General features: G+C 36.2%; 1 protein-coding gene across 1 annotated transcript in view; it reads right to left on the reverse strand.

Moving 5' to 3' along the window:
- The window catches only part of Naaladl2 (N-acetylated alpha-linked acidic dipeptidase like 2), a 686844-nt gene that overhangs the window by 138855 nt on the left and 527456 nt on the right, over positions 1–20533 (reverse strand). The window lies entirely within an intron of this gene.

Raw genomic sequence — 20533 nt, forward strand, 5'->3', positions numbered from 1 at the left:
AAAGAAAAGAAAAGAAAAGAAAAGAAAAGAAAAGAAAAGAAAAGAAAAGAAAAGAAAAGAAAAGAAAAGAAAATGATTTGCACAGGTTGACCTCTGTGGTCCATGCAAATGTCATGGTAAGTGTATGGGCACATGCACACTTACATAACATTATTGAAATCAGTCAATCAATCAATGCAATAATTTAAAAATAAATCATATAACTATTACTTCCATGTATATGCATATATTTATTCTCAAGGTCTAATATTCAGTCACAGAACAAAAACATGTTTTCACTCATATACATCTTAGAAACTGGCTAGTTTCGTCTATTAAGAAATAATCACTTACATGAATGAACAAATTTCAGAGTTTAAAATTATATCAGAGTCTTATAGGTAACAGAAGGGGAAAGAAAACCGGAGAGTCCATAGAGTCCCGAGAGCCTCACCTGGTGGGCCTAGTCACCATCTGGGAGGAAGCACAGTTCTGCTGTGGCTCAGTCACCACTATAAACACCATAATCAGTGCAGAGAGCCCAACCCCTGGGAGCTGGCTACCACTGATACCAAACTGGGATTGAATGGCAGTGGAGGCACATGCAGCTTCATTGTGCTGCCTGCCTTTGGAGACAAGGTCATTGCAATGAAAATGATGAGGGCAATATAATGTCTCAATATAAAGAACAGATATAGTTTCATTAACAGGAATGACAAAAAGCAAGACACACTTGTATACTAGGGCACCATAAGGAATAAGCCCAGGCTGTTCAAGGGTTGGAAATATGGTTGCATTTGATGCCAGTTCTAGGCAGCCATTATCCAGCCAACTATAGGCATTAGAGCTGCCATTTATGTAATCATTGGGTTCTTCCACACAATTACCAGAGTGAAGAAAATAAGGCTGGATGGGAGAGTGGTTCTAAGGCTTGGCCCAACAACACAGGCCCTGCAGCATGAAAGGTGGCCATAGAGTACTATGCAATACCCTATGGACATCAACCATAATATTCCAACCCTCAAGTACAGGAGGAGTGATGGAAGGTGCTGACAACCCAGGTCCAGGAGAGCAGACAGACCAGTGAGACATAATATGTATCAGTGTTAAAGACCTGAACTCCACAATGGCCATCCTCTCTGAAGTCTGCAAGGGAGGAATATGATCGAGAGGACAAAGAAAGTGAAGATGACACACAGGGACAGCAGCTACCATGTCAACGATGTTGTAACTTCAGTGGCTGATTTCAGATGGCTAGAGAACCCTAAACTACAGAAGGGCAGAGACAAAGCAGATGATCCCGAGGCTGAGAATTCTTGTGCTCACAAGTCTGCGCAGGGCATGGCTGAGTGAATTTTTGCTTATATTCTCTACCATCATCTGCTTATTCATCCAGCAAAAAGACATGAATATGAAACTCTAGCTCTAAGAGATTGGCAAAGATTGCAACTGAAGACCGTTGGACTATTTAGTATGTTGTTTTTTATTATTTTTAGGTAAAGATGTTGTTTTGGAGTAATGATGAACAACAGATTTTTGTTTGTTTTTAAAGCCTGTTTTTGTTTACATTTTGTTTTGTTTCTTGTCCTCAGTACACATTGAAATGTTTAAAACTAGTTAATGTCTGGTCAAGATAAGATTATATAAACTTCATTTTTAATTTGGAATAAGAACTTAAAACTTACAGTCAACAAACCCCAAACATCTGTCAGTTGAGGTTTTAAAATAAATAAATTCATAAATACATACATACATATATCCAAAACTATCTTCATATGTGTAAATTAAAGTTTCAAGTTATATAGCAAATGCAAATTTTAAAAAAGAAATAAACTTTATTACATTCATATGAAGATTATTCTGTATTCAGTGTTTCACAAATCTTTCCAATATCATAAAGTGTTGAATTTTACTTTAATCCTATGATACTCTTTTTCATAAAAAAGAATACCTTTACATAATTATGAGGGAAGTTTTGCAGAAAATACTTTGAAAATCATGAAAGAATGAGCCCAAGTGAGACTCTGAGAATGGTTAAGTAAAGCTGAACAACAGTTTACATTACAAATAACTTTGATCAGAGCTTCAATCAAAGTGAAGCACAATTGTGAACTGTGCCTGGACAGGTTGGCCCTCTCTGCCCTTCTCCTGGGGATAGACAGATCACAGATGGAAAATCAGGATAAAACATTCCTTTTCATACAGCTGTTATTGTTCTATTCTATTCTACCCTATTTCTGTATTGATAATCAAGATTAATAGAGCTTTATCACATATTACACACTATACATTTTGACTTTTTTTTTTTTTTTTGAGACAGGGTTTCTCTGTGTAGCCCTGGTTGTCTTGGAACTCACTCTGTAGATCAGGCTCACCTTGAACTCAGAAATCCTCCTGCCTCTGCCTCCCAAGTGCTAGGATCAAAGGCGAGTCCCACCACTGCCTGGCTCATTTTGACATTTTTTTTTTTTTTAACAAAACTACAGTCTCCTATCATTTTAGTATTTTTCCAGTTGTACTGGTTAGTTTTGTGTCAACTTGACACAGCTGGAGTTATCACAGAGAAAGGAGTTTTAGTTGGGAAAATGCCTCCATGAGATCCAGCTGTGAGGCATTTTCTCAATTAGTGATCAAGGGGGAGAGGTCCCTTGTGGGTGGTGGCATCTCTGGGCTGGTAGTCTTGGATTCTATAAGAGAGCAGGNTGAGCAAGCNAGGGGAGGCAAGCCAGTAAAGAACATCCCTCCATGGCTTCTGCATCAGCTCCTGCTTTCTGACCTGCTTGAGTTCCAGTCCTGCATTCTTTGGTGATCAACAGCAGTATGGAAATGTAAGCCGAATAAACCCTTTCCTCCCCAACTTCCTTCTTGGTCACGATGTTTGTGCAGGAATAGAAACCCTGACTAAGACACCAGTAATTAAAGATTAATATTATGTGTCATTTTGATCCACTTTTACTTTAAATTTGTCTTTGGCATTGGTGTGGTCTGATCATGCATACCATAAAATTCACGTTATATCTACTTTTTAACCGAAATAATGTTGACAGCTGCAGCACTACAAAAGGAGATACCACTACATAAGTTGTAGCACTCCATAAGTCTGCATAAGGATGGAGCCCACATAATTTGATCTAGCTTCCCTAACAAGAAGTCAAAAGTAGTTTGCTTGTTCTCCCTACCAGATAAAATAATTTAAAAGAAACAAATGTGTTTACAAATAAAGTCAGGCAGCAGGCATCATTTTCAAAGCAGGGAGCAGAGCATCTTCTGGGCTTGGGCCTTAGTTTTCCCAGCATTAAGAACTATAAGCAATCCTATTCTGAGATATTTCACTTTCTCAGGCAGATTCAGCCAAGCTGAAATCTGAATTCAGTTTCTGAGACTTTCATGAAACCTAGCAAAGAAAGTATGAGGAATTTTCCCAGCCCACGAAGGACATCTCTTAGATGCCTTTCTTGCTAGTCGGTTGGGGTACAGATATATAAGATTACATTAAACTTTACAAAATGATGAGTTTATCAGATTTACTGCCAAGAATAAGTTTAAACTTTCTACGAAAGACCTTAGTAGTAAAATACTGAATTTAATTAAACAAATTGTACAAACTGGGATGTTTGCTTTTTTTAAATTGCAAAACATTGAATTTTTTAGTGAAGACTGCTGATGTTCATTCTGTTTGCTTTTTAATGATTCAACATTTCCATAACTAAAAAGCAAGCAAGGTGAGCTACAAGCATTCAAAGAAGCACAGAGAGAGACACACACTGAAATGTGACTGTAATTACTAAGAAAAAAATAAATACTTTATAGATTGTGTTGAATAAATCTGTGGAGGAGATCATTTACACATGAATAGAAAGTAAGAACAGGGGGCTGTTCTGGGAACAATAATATATACATAGTACAAAATTGTCAAAAAGATGTAATCAATGAAAAATTAAATTTCCCTTATATTGTTATGATTGATCTAATGAGTTATTAAGAAATATTATACCAAAATCATTATATAGTTATTAATGTTTGAATTAAACTCTGTACTTATAATCAAACTCTGTGAAAGACATCACTATTTTTGACAATACTAAATACAAATCATAAATATTAATAAAACTTTTTTTTTTTTTTTTTTGGTTTTTCTGAGACATGGTTTCTCTGTATAGCCCTGATAGCCCTGGATGTCCTGGAACTCACTTTGTAGACCAGGCTGACCTTGAACTCAGAAATCTGCCTGCCTCTGCTTCCCGAGTGATGGGATTAAAGGCATGTTCCACCACTGCCCAGCTAATTAAACTTTTAATACATATGAGATATGAAATCTTCAAATCAACCCAGTTTGTAGTAAATAGTATTATCAGTTCATAGACAAAGCTAGAAGTAATTTGATAAGCTAAATTTCCTTATATGATATGTTCATTCGGTTCTCTGAATTCATGAGCATATATGTTTAAAATATGGTTCGTTGCATCGTATGCATGTGTTTGTGCGTGTATGTGTGTTCTATAAGCCTGTATGTATTTGTATATGGGTTTATGCTTATGTACATATCTGCAAATATTTATATAGTATTTTGGGCTATATCTAATGATGAAATTTTTATGAGACATTTTAAAAATGATTACATAGGTCATGTTTGAAATCATTACTCTGTTAAAGATCAGGTAACCATAGGTGTATAAGTTCATTTCTGGGTCTTCAATTCTGTTCCATTGATATACCTGTCTGTCACTGAACCAGTACCATGAAGTTTTTATCACAATTGCTCTGTAGTACAACTTGAGGTCAGGCATGGTGATTTCCCCAGAGGTTCTTTTATTGTTGAGAATAGTTGCTCTGACAATGTATTTTATTAAATGAAGATTGTGTGCAACTTTACATAATTATATCTTTAATGACAATAAATTTTCAAAATTAAGGTTATTTGGAAATATAAAATCAATTTCTACTGTTACATATCTTTTAAACCTGTGTATACTCGAAAATATATATCCTTAACAAATATGAAACAATGAAAATCACTTCTGAATACAAATTATTTCTGTTTACATGTTGTTCGACATTTTCGAATGAAGAAAATCTTGTCAATTTCTAATCTAATTCAAGGTTTTATAAGTTAATCTAATAAATTTTTTTATATTCCTCAAAATGAGTTAACCACAATATCTATAAGAAGAGTAGTTATATATTCAGGTCGGCATCAGCACCTGGACAACTTGTGTCTGAACTTGGCAGACAGTCCCATATCTCCAGAGTACTCTCCACCCCACAGGCACCTTGGCATGCCCAGGGTCTTCGGATCACTGGTGAGAGGGACACAGCATCTGTTCCAACAGAAATGGGAGTGCCTGGGGCCAGCTGGAGCACTTACACATGAACCCCACACGACCAATGGCTCAGGTTCCTTCCAGTTGGCTCTGGTGTAACTTGGTTTCAAACTCTGTGGTCAACCCCACAGTCCCCAGAGGAGGTACCACTTCCAGGCGATCTAACACGCACAGGATCTTAGGATCCCAGAATCCCAGCATCCCAGGAGCTTGGTCACACCAGGATCTCAGGGTCTCAGAGGAAGCTTAACTTCCAAGTACTCTGACACACCCAAATCTCAGCATCACAGGATCCCAGAATCTCAGGATCACAAAGAAAGCTGGACTCTGAGAAGTTCTGATTCAACTGGAATTACAGGAAGGACAGGCTCCAATCAGATATATCGAGGGCAGGGAGCACTTGAGATAATCAGATAAACCAAAGCAACAAAAAACAAGGTTATTGGGCATCATCAGAACCCACCTCTTCCACCATAGTAAGTCCTGGATACACCATCATATCAGAAAATCAAGATATGGATATGAAGTCACTTCTCATGATGATGATGGAGGACTATAAGAAGGACATAAAAAAATTTCTAAAGAGAACAGCAATGTCTTGTGCTGTAAAATCAAGAATTGACAAATGGGACCTCATAAAATTGCAAAGGTTCTGTAAGGCAAAAGACACTGTCAACAAGACAAAAAGGCCACCAACAGATTGGGAAAGGATTTTTACCAATCCTAAATATGATAGAGGACTAATATCNAATATATACAAAGAGCTCAAGAAGCTGGACTCCAAAAATGGGGNACAGAGCTAAANAAAGAATTCTCAACTGAGGAATATCAAATGGCTGAGAAACACCTGAAAAATGTTCAACATCCTTAATCATCAGGGAAATGCAAATCAAAACAACCCTGAGATTCCATCTCACTCCAGTCAGAATGGCTAAGTTTAAAAATTCAGGTGACAGCAGATGCTGCCGAGGTTGTGAAGAAAGAGGAACACTCCTCCATTGCTGGTGGGATTGCAAGCTTGTACAACTACTCTGGAAATCAGTCTGATTGGACATTGTATTACTGGAGGACCCAGCAATACCACTTCTGGGCATATACCCATAGGATATTCCACCTGGTAATAGGGACACATGCTCCACTATGTTCATAGCAGCCTTATTTATAATAGCCAGAAGCTGGAAAGAACCCAGATGTCCCTTAATAGAGGAATGGATACAGAAAATGTGGTACATTTACCCAATGGAGTACTACTCAGCTATTCAAAACAATGAATTTATGAAATTCTTGGGCAAATGGATGTATCTGGAGGATATTATCCTTAGTGCGGTAACCCAATCACAAAAGGAGTCGCTAGATATGTACTCACTGATAAGTGGATATTAGCCCAGAAACTTAGAATACCCAAGATACATTTTGCAAAACCCAAGAAAACCAAGAAGGAAGACCATCGTGTGGATACTTCATTCCTCCTTAGAATAAGGAACAAAATACTCATGAAAGGATACAGGTACAGAGACAAAATTTAGAGCTAAGATGAAAGGATGGACTATCCAGAGACTACCCCATCTGGTGATCCATCCCATCATCAGCCACCAAACCCAGATACTATTGCACATGCCAGCAAGATTCTGCCGAAGGGACCCTGATATAGTGGCCTCTTGTGAGGCTATGCCAGTGCCTGGCAAACAGAGAACTGGATGCTCACAGTCAGCTATTGGATGGAACACAGGGCCCCCAATGGAGGAGCTAGAGAATGTACCTGAGGAGTTGAAGGGGGCTGCAACCCTGTAAGTGGAACAACAATATGAACTAACCAGTACCCCCTGAGCTTGTGTCTCTAACTGCATATGTAGCAGAAGATGGCCTAGTTGGCCATCTTTGGGAAGAGAGGCCCTTTTGTCTTGCAAACTTTATATGACCCAGCACAGGGGAATACCAGGGCCAAGAATTGGGAGTGGGTTGTTAGGGGAGCAGGGGCGGGGGGGGTATAGGGAACTTTTGTGATAGCATTTGAAATGTAAATAAAGAAAATATCTAATTAAAAAAAAGAAAAAGAAAAAAAAGAAAAAGAAAGAAAGAAAGAAAGAAAGAAAGAAAGAAAGAAAGAAAGAAAGAAAGAAGACCTAATTCCAGTTCTTGTCAAACTGTTACACTCTGCCTAATTCATTCAATGAAGCCACAATTACTCTGATACCTAAACCACATAAGGACCCAACAAAGAAATAAGACTTCAGACCAATTTCCCATATGAATATCGATGCAAAAATACTCAATAAATTTCTCGCATACTGAATCCAAGAACACATCAAAACAATAATCCATCATCATCAAGTAGGCTTCATTCTATGGATGCAGGGATGGTTTAATGTATGGAAATCCATCAATGTAACCTACTACATAAACAAACTCAAAGACAAAAACCACATGATCATCTCATTAGATGCTGAGAGAACATTTGACAAAATCCAACACCCATTCATTATAAAAGTCTTGGAAAGATCAAGAATTCAAGGTACATAACTAAACATAATAAAAGCAATCTACAGCAAACCAGTAGCCAACATCAAGCTAAATGGAGAGAAACTTGAAGCAATCCCAATAAAATCAGGGTTCTATTCTCCAGTATAGGGGAATGTCTGGGCCAATAAGCAGGATTGGATGGGTTGGGGAGCAGGGGGTGGACTGAGAGGATAGGGGATTTTTGGAGAGGAAACTAGGAGGGGGATAACTTTTGAAATCTAAATAAAGAAAATATCTAATTTTAAAAAAGAAAAAAGGAGAGGAGTAGTTATGGGATGATAAGAGATTCATTCTAAAAAATTATATGTTTTTAATGACAAAAGATAAAAGTGTGACATCATATTACCCCAAGCCAAACATTTTGCTACACTGTATGCAAGTTTCCTGAGAACTGAAGGGGGTTATTATATGGGGGCTTTTTTACTTGGGATGAATGACCCATAGCAACCATTGATTATAGATTACATAATCCATAGCTGTAATAGAAAGCATGGACTGAATACAAAAAACATCTTTGACAATGTAGTAAATGACAAAATGTTGATTCACTCAGTTTAACAATCCAATTACAAAGAGTAGTTTTCTAAACTATGATATTGAAATATTTTTGATTTACCACTTCCCTGAGTAATCACTTTTGTCTTTAGAGAATGAATGACATCTTCAAACACACCTATTTGATTGACCTCTTCACTCAGGATTTTAACTTGGCAACAGTGGTAAACAAAATATTTTTAATGTCTATGGCAACAGTGGTAAACAAAATATTTTTAGTGTCTATATTTACAAAAATGACTATTCCTTTCTAGTCCTTATCAGTTTCACTTCTCATCGTCCCTTCCATTATTAAGCAAGTAGAATCTTTGTCCCATTCCAATAAATACTCTCATTTTATTTAATATCTTCATTCTACAAATTAGAGGAATATGATAAACAATAGAAAGATAAAAATTCTATAATTTTACAGAAACTGAATGCTATTTTAGTTTACTTTCCCTCATATTTATACTTAGACCTCTTTGCATATTTCCATTTATAACTTAATAAATTAACCTTCAAATTACCATATAATCACATTATCATTTAGTCTTATAAGTAATTATACAAATTGTGCATTTAAATATACATTGTTCTAAACAAAAATTTATGATCTGATAATTTTAGAGGAATTTAACCTATGTTCTAAAAAAAAAATCAGTCTTGACCCCAAGATAATCATATGCTGGCATTCTCTAAAGTAAAGATGAATTTAATATTTCAGATAACTTTGAGTAAATTATCAATCGTATTTTTGTTGTTGTTGTTGTTGCTGTTGTTTAGTACTATTGGAGAAGATACAGGGAAATAAACCACAACGACACCTAGTACATTGCTCTAGAACACTGTTGGTGCTGGTGTTGGACATGTGCCACTGTCCTGATAACGTCAGGAATATATTAATTTAAAATATCGATTCTGTTGTATCATACAGAAAGTAGAGAGGCAGTCATGTCACAACAAAACATTTGCTACTTGAGAGCAAAGTGATTAATTTAAGAGTGGTAGATAGATTGTGTCTATGCTACTATTTCTTCTAGACTACTGAACTTTCTGTACTTAGTAATTCTCTAAAAATATACTTATGCCTTTAAAAATATGCCTGTTTAGTGTTACATGGTCAACAAAATTTAACTATCACACAAAATGTTTTTACTTGTGATGTTTCATCTATATATTTAAAAGAATTTTAGAGAGATCAAATACTATCCATTGCAGTGAATTCTAGACACATATTTGCATTTCTAGGGCTGCTTATTCTCAGAAGGTTTAAAATATAAATTAATTATACCTTAATTAAATGTAAATTTCTGCTTGGCAGAAATTGTTCATTCACTTCAATTGAAAAGTGAATTTATATGGTGTTAGATACTTTTAAAAACCGATGCATTTTTTATAAATGAATCTCAGGTGATCTGAAGGCGGATGTCTAAATTTCACTTACACTGTTGCAGTGTGACTATGTTTGACTACAAAATACCCATGGACAGTGTCACTGCCAAAGAGAATTTTCATGTACTATTTAGTTTGGGAGAAAGGCACAGCAAGCATCATGAATAGTTAATGTGTACTAGTCAGCATTCTGAGAGCTGCAGCCCTGCTACAGGATTAACTTGCTTTGACGTGTTATCCAGATTGCTGAGTGGCAAAACTATTCCTGGGAAGAGGCAACATATCACACATCCCATCTAAGGAAATAAGGACAAACCAAAGTATGGATATCAGCAAAGTCCAACTTGGTAAACCATAAGTTTTATTGGGGTTACTTAAAGGGTGAAGAATTACTTACAACAACACAAATTACTGAAGGCACCAAAGTCCGCCCTATTACACGTGACAGCTCACAAAGCTGGGGACCTGAAGCACAGTGCACAGTATGCAGGCAGCTCAATTAGATTGTCCTTAACAGGTACCTCAGTCTAAATTTTTTCCAGAGAGCTTGGCTGATTTCTCAGTCTAAACTTGCTTCCAGGTAGCTGGTCTGGTCTTTGGTCTTCTTTTTGTCTTGTCCTAGTATTTTTTATGCAGATCAGCTTTTTTGGTCTAAGAGGAACCCTCAGCTTTTATTATTTACTTTGGCAGAGTGGGGCCTAGTGAATCTGAACAGTTTTAGGAACTTCCTGAAGCTATCTTGAGGGTTTTACCTTCCTGCTCAAGGACCTTCCCTGAAGGTGGAATGTTTCAATCTACAAGGAAACTCTTACCCAACGCAGGTGCCTTCAGATAAGCCATTTCAATCTCTGGATTTTACCTACCTCTCCATAACCAGGGGTGCCATGCACAATTTCTCAGGCTACTCCTCCTTGGCAAACAGATGCCAGTAGTGTGTGACTTAAAACGCACAAGGATTATTTGATTCACTATATCACTGTTATCTAATAGTAATTCTTACGAACAGGTGTTTTAGTTATTATATGAAGAGACCCACCAAATGAAAGCAACTTGTGAAAATAAAGCATTTATTTGGGGATTTGCTTATTCTTTCAGAGAGTGAGTCAACTATGGTGAGAAGCATGGCAGCAGGAAGGCAGGCATGGCACTGGAGGAGGAGGCAAGAACTTCCATCAGATCTACAAGCCTGAGGCACACAGCAGGAAACAGAGCCTGTCGTGGTGCTTTTAAGACATAGGAGCTCATCCCTAGTGTTACACCTCCTCCAACAAGGCCAAATCTCCCAAATCTTCTCAAAAAGCTCTGCTAACTTGAAAACAAACATTCAAATAAATAGATGAGTCAATGGAGACCATTATAAATCAAACTACCACAAGTGGTGTCAACAAATCCTTGAAAATGTAAGAAGAAAATTATGATATATATATATATATATATATATATATATATATATATATATATATATATATATATATATATATATATATATATATATATATATATATTCCAGTAGAGTACAGTGAGATAGTTATTCCTCTTCTTAGTCTTATCCAGTACTCTAATTTCCCAATGATAAAAATAGAAAAACTCTGACCATGAACTTCCTCATCAGTGTTGGCATTAAGAATTACAGTATTATATGGAAAATTATAATAACGTGTGTGATTTAGGACTAAAACTGCAATGGTTCTAGTAAATTTTTTCTAACAGATATTCTAGTAAAGTGAAATTCACATTTTAGGAGTAGGATATCAAGCAAAAACATCACATGTACATCAAATCTGCCATATCTTCATAAACAAACATGAAGTCTTAATTTAAAATTATCTCTTATTAAATTCAAAGATGAAAAATATGAGCAATGATAGGTTATGTCTATAGAACATTCTATAGTACCATCCTATATCAACATATTTTGGAGTGAGGCTTATATTTGCTACCCATTGATTTTTACATATTGTCTCTATGTAAGCAAAAAAAAAAAAAAAAAAAAAAAAAAAAGAAGAAGAAGAAGAAAAAGGCCATTTATACTGCTAACAATGACCATCTATAGAACTCTAGAGCTATTCACTATTTTTTTTAAAGCTCAAATTTTGGAAACCAAAATGCCATTCTTATACAAAAAAAACAATTATTCTTTTCATAAATGTAGTTCATATATTCTAAGGGCATGGCTTTAGTCATTGAGTCCTAAGAACTGTTATATTTTGGGTTTTGAATGATGGAATTTATGTAATATATAATGAGTTTGCTCAAAGAATACTTAGTAAGTAAGTAGACAGATTGACTGATAGGCACGTGGATGAATTATATAATAGCAAAATGCTATTAAATTGAACGTTTAAGATACCTATTAGATAACTGATAAAGGTCCATTAAGGAAATCAGCAAGAGTTTCTAGTAGTTTCGGGCATATCATAGTCTGCTCCAGTAATTCTGCCAACAGACAACAAATATCAGTATCGATTAAACCAGGTTTTTAGAACACTCATGAGAAAACAGCTAGAGGCAGTCAGCTTAAGGTCCCCACTGGTTTTCCTCTCCGTGGCTGAGCTTCTTATTGCTGAAGTTCCAGTTTCTATTCCCAGCACAGGTACTTTTATGCTAGGGCATTAAAATCTAGTAGCATATGTGGGAAATTGTTTAACTTTTAATTGTTTTTGAGTGTACACTTTTAATTTGAGGTGGTTTTCTTGGTCTTTTTCTCACAATGCTATAGAGTTTGTAGTAAGAGCACATTTGTAGACAAGGAATCTTAGGAAACAAGAGACAGACATGCTTGAGTCTGAAGGATGAGGAGAGATCCTGCAGGCAGAGCTACTTTCTGGTGAACTCAGATTTCACATGGCAACATGAACATGTAATATACATTCCCTCCATAAGAAAACACATATTTGCACGGACAACCAACTAAGAGTGTTTTTTGTGCTTCACTGTGATTTTGATGAAGACAAAAGCCTAGGTCCTTTTTCATGCTCAACAATGTCCCTGAAACATACATCAGAAACAAATCTTCAGTTCGTTTTTATTTTTTATTTTTTTGTTTTCATTTTATCAGAAAACTTGAAAATACTACAAGGGGGTGCAAGGAATACATGCAGCAAAATGAGAAGCACAGTGTAACTCATGTAAAGAGAACTTTCCTGAGCTCTCTGATGGGTGTAGGGTAGCCCCTCATAGGATGAGAGAACAAAACCAGTCATCTTTGCCATCTCAGTGAGCACTGATCAAATATTATTAGGCTGTTTAAAAAAATTTCACTAATTTAGGCTTATGGAAAAAATAATTTTCAGTCTTAAACTATCCTGTTTATTTCTTTACCTTTTTATTCCTCTATACGATGCCCAATTTAGTATATAAAAATCGTGATTAAGAAGCAAGATTTTATTGTTCTTGTCATAGAGAAATAACTGAAACTAGTTAAATCTTTTGGGTATATTCCCATGAGTGGCATAGCTGAGTCTTCATGTAGATCTATTTCCAATTCTATTTCCAATTTACAGAGTGGTTGTACCAGTTTACAATCCCACCAGTAATGGAGGAGTGTTCCTCTTTCTCCACATTCTCTCCAACATGTGTTGTCACCTGATGATTTGATCTTAATCATTCTGATCGGTGTAAGGTGGAATCTCAGGGTCATTTTGATTTGCATTTCTGTGATCACTAAGGACTTTTAACATTTCTTTAGGTGCTTCTCAGCCATTCACAATTCTTCAGTTATGAATTCTTGGTTTAGTTCTATACCCCATTTTTTGATTGGGTTGGATTTTTTTGATGATTAACTTCTCAAGTTCTTTATAGATTTTGGATATTAGCCTTTTACTGGACGTGGGGTTGGTGAAGATTTTTTCCCAATCTGTAGGTGGGACTATACCCAAAAGATGCCCCACCATGCCACATGGGCACGTGTTCCACTATGTTCATAGCTGCCTTATTTGTGATAGCCAGAAGCTGGATACAACCAAGATATCCCACAACAGAAGATTGTACACAGAAAATGTGATTCGTTTACACAAAGGAATACTACCCAGCTATTAAGAATGAGGGAAATAAAAAGAATGAGGACATCCTAAATTTTGCAGGCAAATGGATGGTACTAGAAAATATCATCCTGAGTGAGGTAACTCAGACCCAAAAGGGCATGCATGGTATGTACTTACTAGTAAGTGGATATTAGCCTTCCCCCCAAAAAAATCTATAGAATACCCAAGATAAAGTCCATAGAACTCAAAAAGCTCAACAAACTGAAGTGCCCAGTTGAGGACACCTCAGTCCTCACTTGGGAGAGAGAAGAAAGCTATCACAGGTGCAGAGAGAGGGAGGGACCTGGGAGGAAAAGTAGACAGGGCAGGGGGCATTGCGGGAGAGGGGAACCTGATTTGATATTAGGTGAGGGAAAAGGACTGAAGCCCTGAGGGCCAGCAGAGTGAATGGAAACAGGCAACCTCAGGAGATAGGAGGTTGGGGGACCATCCAGAATATACCAGAGACCTGGGGAGCAAGAAATTCTTAGGACTCAAAGTGAGTGAGCTTGGATGAATGAAATGCTAGACAGAAGGGAGAGAGAACCTTTAGAGTCAACCTCCAGCAGGAAGACAGGATATCAAGTGAGGGGTAGGGTTGCCATCTTATAGTCACAACTCTGACCGATAATTGTTCCTGTCTGAAAGAATTACAGGGATGGAAATGGAGAGGAGTCTGAGGAAAAGAAGGTTCAGCAACAGGCCTAAAGTTGGATCCAGCTCAAGGGGAAGTCCCAAGGCCTGACGCTATTACTGAGGCTATGGAGTACTCACAAAGAGGGACCTATCATGACTGCATTCCAAAAGAGTGCAGCTGAAAGAACCAGATAAAGATATTTGCACCCAAACAATGGACAGAAGCAGCTGACCCCTGAAGTTGAATTAGAGAAGGCTGAAAGAAGCTGAGGAGAAGGGTGATCCTGTTGGAGGACCAGCAATCTCAATTAACCTGGATCCCTGAGATCTCTCATATACAGGAACATCAACCAGGCAGAATACACCAGCTGATATGAGGCCTCCAACACATGTAGAGTAGAGGTCTGCCAGGTCTCTGTTCATTCAGAGATGATGCACCTAACCCTTAAGAGACTGGAGGCCCCAGGGAGTTTAGAGTTTAGTTTAGTTTAGAGGTTCAGGTGGGGTGGGGGCTGAGAGACAGGTGGGTGTGGAGGAGGTATGGGATGTGGATCAGTAGGAGGGTGGATTGGGGGGAAGGGAGAATAAAATATGAAGTGTAAATAAATAAATTAATTAATAGTAAAAAGGGGGAAAAAGCTAAATCTTTCAAAATACCCTGGAAAGAAATTATATTATTTTCTTCATTTTGTTACTAAAAATTGAGTGTTATTTAAAGAAATTAAACTAACTTTCTATTGAAATTTTAGGTCTTGTGCCTACTACAAACCATGAACTATGATATAGATCAAGGAGCTAATATTAAGTAGAAAATTCAACAGCCAACAATCAGCAGAAATTTCCCTTCTTCAGGGCCAGGCTCTGTCTTATTTCCATTTGTTCAGTTTTGATTTGTTCACAACACAAAAATAAAAGTAGTTATGCATTGGCTGTCAGTGTCTTCTATGTGATATTTCACTGGAAGTATTTCTGTCTCATATTTTATAAAATTTTAAGCTAATGATAAACAAAATTAAGTGCACAATATGAATACTTGATGTTAAGAAATAGAAAACGTCTCAAATGTACGTATATGTTGTCAAGGTTATTCTAGTCTATTGGAGAAAAAAATATCATACTGGGTTGTAGGAAAAACACTTATATAAGCTCACAGTGGTTATTTGGATCCATAATTTTTTTATATTATAAGTCACAAGTGACTTTAAAACCCTGTTTTAACATTCTCATTCCTTCAGATTAGCTGTGATAAAACCTCTCTAGGATGAATTAGAGTGAAATCAACCAGTCAGTTCCCTACAAAAGCTCATGTTTATAGATTGAATCATTTAGTCATTAAATACTATGCACTTGTTCACAACTTTGATTAAGAACATTTAAGCATGTCACAAATAATGGACATGAATTTTCTACTTTTTTTTTTTTGCAAAGTTATTTCCTATGTTTCTGGTATTTAATAGCGAAGTTTCTTGTAGTATCTTTATCCTTACCCTTAGTTAATCAATTAATTCTATTCAAGTTCAGAAAGAAGACTCACTAAGCTCAAGGTAATATCAATTGAAGTTAATGATTTAATTTAAATTCATCAAATCAATGAAATACACAGAAGTNGACTATAAAGAAAATAATAGCAGTAAGATATCCTTTTTTAAAAATANAACAAGAAAACAAATTCCCACTTATTCAATTAATAGAGCAGNGGCACAGATATTACAATAAAATTATGCTACNGATCTTGACATTATTTGTATTGAGAGGAAAGGCTGGAGTATAGAAAAGTTAGGAAACTTAGAAAACTTCTCTCAAGNAGTATGAAGAAGGCTCAGGCATCATTTAACCTTGGGAAGGGTCTTAAACAAGATGTACTATTTCATGTGAAATTTTCAAAGGATTGTAGGCTTATGTGGACAAGGACTATGGGTAATTAATACAAAGTACTCTTTCCCTGGAAAGAGAAAATTCACAAGTCATGTGAGAAAAAAAAAAAACAAAAACAAAGAAGACATAAAAAAAATTTACTTAAATATTACTTAAATTATCTGGGACATATATGTCTTAGGCAAGGNCATGTTGATTTTTCACATATATTTACTGTGGTGGGGCACATGTGCCATGGTGGTCATGGAGTCCAGAGCACAACTTGAGGGACTCAAGAGTTTCCTTCAATGAAGTCATCTGGGGAAATCAAACTCATGTTTTCAGGCTTGGGGACAAGAAACCCCAAGTTACCAGGTGAGACATATCCAAGGGCCAGATGGTAACAAATCTTTGAGGTAATGTTTACTGAATAAGAATTTTCTCCATTATCAGTATACAATACTATGCTTACACCTTTTCTTTGTCTTGATGTGTGTGTATGTGTGTGTGTGTGTGTGTGTGTGTGTGTGTGTGTGTGTAAGATACACTCTTATTATTCATTCTAAATGAACCTAAAACCCAGGATTTATTCTGAGTGATCATAATCTTCCTGTCATGGTCTTATGACACCTGAGATTATAGATAAGAACCCCTATACAAGATTTTTGATCTTAAATAAATTAATAAGGCAACACCTCCAACCTCTACTGTCCAGCACTGGGATATTTCCATCATCTCTTCAACATCTATTTACTTGCATTTGTGTGATTTGTTATACATCTCACAAGCTCCAAACCCCAGCTCAAGTCACTTCTGCACTTGGTGACTATAAATTTGACTTTCTACTCAGAATAATACAGTCAAGAAGTAACCCATTGTATCTTGTTTCTTTTTCATAGCTTCTGAATTTCTCACACTAAGGTATAAACTAGCATTTAATAGTTTCCCCGTACTATGTAATACTAAGTTGTATGGATACCTTTTGTTTGATGGAAATCTTGTTTGGTTGGTCTATTTTGAATAATGGAACTTTGAATATTTGATTTCATGTATTTCTGTGGATACACTACTCATTTTGACTATGTAAATTCATAGGAGTTAATTTCTTGGGTCACAGAAAAACCCAGCATTTTAAAAACTGGCAAAACGGATACCTAAAATAACTGTGCAAAGTTACATTGAAAAAGAGTTACTTCTTGTTTCCCTGTTAAACATAACAAAATTTATGTATTAATAAATAGAGTAAGCATTGCTAATCTTTAGGTCACAAGCATAAACGAGGGTTTTGTTTTCATCCAACACTCTTATCTTAATACCTTAACTGCCAGTGTGTCTGCATTAGTAGATGGAACTTTCAGGAAAGATGGGTTCCTGAATTGAAAAGCTTAGTATGTTCTGAGCATAGACACCTGAACATTCTGTTCTTGCCCCTTGCAGTCTGTTATTCTGTCTATACACTATGATGAGAGGCTGTGAAGCTATTCTGGGAGAACATAGACTTTTGGGAGTACAGGGCAGAGTCCTCACTAGACACATCATCTCCTTGCCATTGGTCTTAACCACTAGCATGCAGAGTTAAGATAAAATGAATTTCTAGCACTGAAGCCATCCATCCTGTGACTCTTTTTACAGGAGATCCAAGCACAGTCACATAAATACCAACAGTGTATGAAGTCTTGGGCATGGCAGAAATGGCAGGAAAGAAGGATCTCTTTTAGCGAACATCTGACTCAACCAGTAGAGGCTTGTAATCTACAAGTTCTACTAAATTACAACTAAAGTATTTTTTCAGTTTCTGTCAGATTCTTTTTGCCAGAAAAAACTATCATTAGTGTAAAGAAAAATAAGCAGATTGTGGTTGAAGACGTCATGCTAGAATAGAGCTAGTAGTTAAAATACTAAAAACAAGTTTCTGATGCAAGATCTGTAGTTGTGGTCCATCTGCATATTTTTAAAATATATTATCTTGTTCTCACAGGCATCCAACTAACTAATTATGTGCAAACAATAAGAATCAAACTGCTGCCAAAAGAATTAGCTCTGTAGCCAATAGCAACTGCCTTTGGCTCAACATTTCTGTTCAACAGTACCAAAACACTTAGTTTTTATAGCAGAATTAAATATGTGTGTCTAGTCTGAAATAGGGAAAGCTAAGGATATGAAGAAAATTAAAAGGAAAAATGACCATAGGCAAAGTATTTGATTCTTCTTATCAGAAACAAACAAAAAAGGCTTAAAATTATTATTTTTGTAGTTTGATTTTATAAAGAGCAATGAAATATTTTTTCTGTTTTTCAATTTATGTCTCATTCAATAGCTGAAATAACGCTTAGTGATTATGTTTCTGAAATAGAAGGTTTAACATCTAGGAAAAGTTCTCTGGAAAATACATCAATTATGCTCGATGTCAGAGAATTTCATTAAAAGAGCTGGTGGAAACAAATACTTTAGAAGCATTTTCTGGTAAAGAATAAAAGTGTGTGTGTGTGTGTGTGTGTGTGTGTGTGTGTGTGTGTATGAATGCATACATGTGTGTGTATGTGCATGTATGTTTATTCAGAAGTGATATCTCCTTCATAGTCCAATGAGAATTTAAATATGGATATAGAAGAAAGCAAAGAAAAGTATCTGTGTTTCAGGATGTTTCATTTGAATAATTTCCAAAAAGAATAATGTCATTAGAAACTATGTTTGTATATTTTCAATGTGAATTACACTCAGCTTTTAACAGTACTTTATATAGTGGGCACAATCCAGGTACAGACATTTACACAGATTATAACATGTTATATTTTAATCAGTTATTCAATATCACCTGAAGTATATTACTTCTCCACATTTTATACCTATTGCATTTTTTATAGAAGAGAAAAACAGGAAGCACTTAAAAATAGAAAGTAACATTCATTTTGTATCTATAGCACAGTAAATGTGGCAAAGCAGCATAAATATAAACCATAATTTACTATTGGTATCCATAGTTGACTTTCTGACTCTGTTTCAGGAATCCACTGTGCTACATCTTTGAAAAGTATTTAAAATAACAATACTCGATATTTAGTTAACTGTATTGGGATGTGACAAGCTACCATGAAACAGAATGGAAAGAGGAAACCTTGCTTTGCTGCTGTCTACCGTGTGTTGAATGGTATTACAAAGCTCTACTGGGGTCACACCAGATCAAAACCAAATCAGGGTTTGTAAAGTAATTGCTTTTCCTCTGACTGCTTGAAGGGAAATCCATAGACAATAAACACAGAGTGCTAACAAGCACAAGAAATGAGAGCTGATGGCTAGAGAATTCTGCTCTGGCCTGATGCCACAGTAACTATCAGGAGATGCTGCATGGGCACTAGTCTAAGTGCTATAAAGGCTTCTCTCACTCAATGCTTACATTTTATAGGGCTTCTTATCCAAAGAACTTCACAAACCACAATTGAATCACTGCGCTTCCTGAGATTGTTCTATCTGCTCTAGCTTAAGGTGAAGATAGATACATACAAACCACTCAGGTTGTATTCTCAAGACTTCTTAATATATCCTTGAGACCTGTGTCATAAAAATATCTGTAACTATATATTTAAAGTGAATTCAATACCACTGGAGATTTGGAAGGGTAAAGGAGAGGATATGAGAGAAGAGAATAAGAAGGGATAACAGAGTTATGGTCCAAGTACATAGCTTCCAATGAATAGTCACGTCCTAACAGAATCCTTTACTTTATACAAAAGATGTGAACTAATAATAAAGGTTAAAATAATAGGTGAGTAATCACAGTTTACCAGCAGATTTAAAAAAGCAATGCACATGTATATTTGCTCTAGCATAACTTTGAACTAAACTAGATTGCTATATATTTCCATCAGTTCATAGGTCATTTGCTTCTCAGTTGAGGTAATTCTGTAAAGGTAGGCAGTGCTTTAGTAGCACATGGGTGAAGCTGCATTTTTCAGCTTTCGACAGCTTAGGAAAAGTTAACCTCTGGGTTTAAAATAATGTTAAATAGTGTGATAGTATTGATTCTCAATGTGACAGGGACTAGGAGACACCTTACACCATGCCTGTGAAGGCAGTTTTCAGAGGACATCAACTTTTCAGTCTATCTATAAAGAGTGATCTAGAGTAGGGTAGTGTCTTAGTCAGGGTTTCTATTCCTGNACAAACATCATGACCAAGAAGCAAGTTAGGGAGGAAAGGGTTTACTCGGCTTACATTTCCATACTGCTGTTGATCACCAAAGTATACAGGACTGGAACTCAAGCAGGTCAGAAA

This window comes from Mus pahari, chromosome 4 (assembly GCF_900095145.1).
Source record: "Mus pahari chromosome 4, PAHARI_EIJ_v1.1, whole genome shotgun sequence".
Classification (NCBI taxonomy): Eukaryota; Metazoa; Chordata; class Mammalia; order Rodentia; family Muridae; genus Mus; species Mus pahari.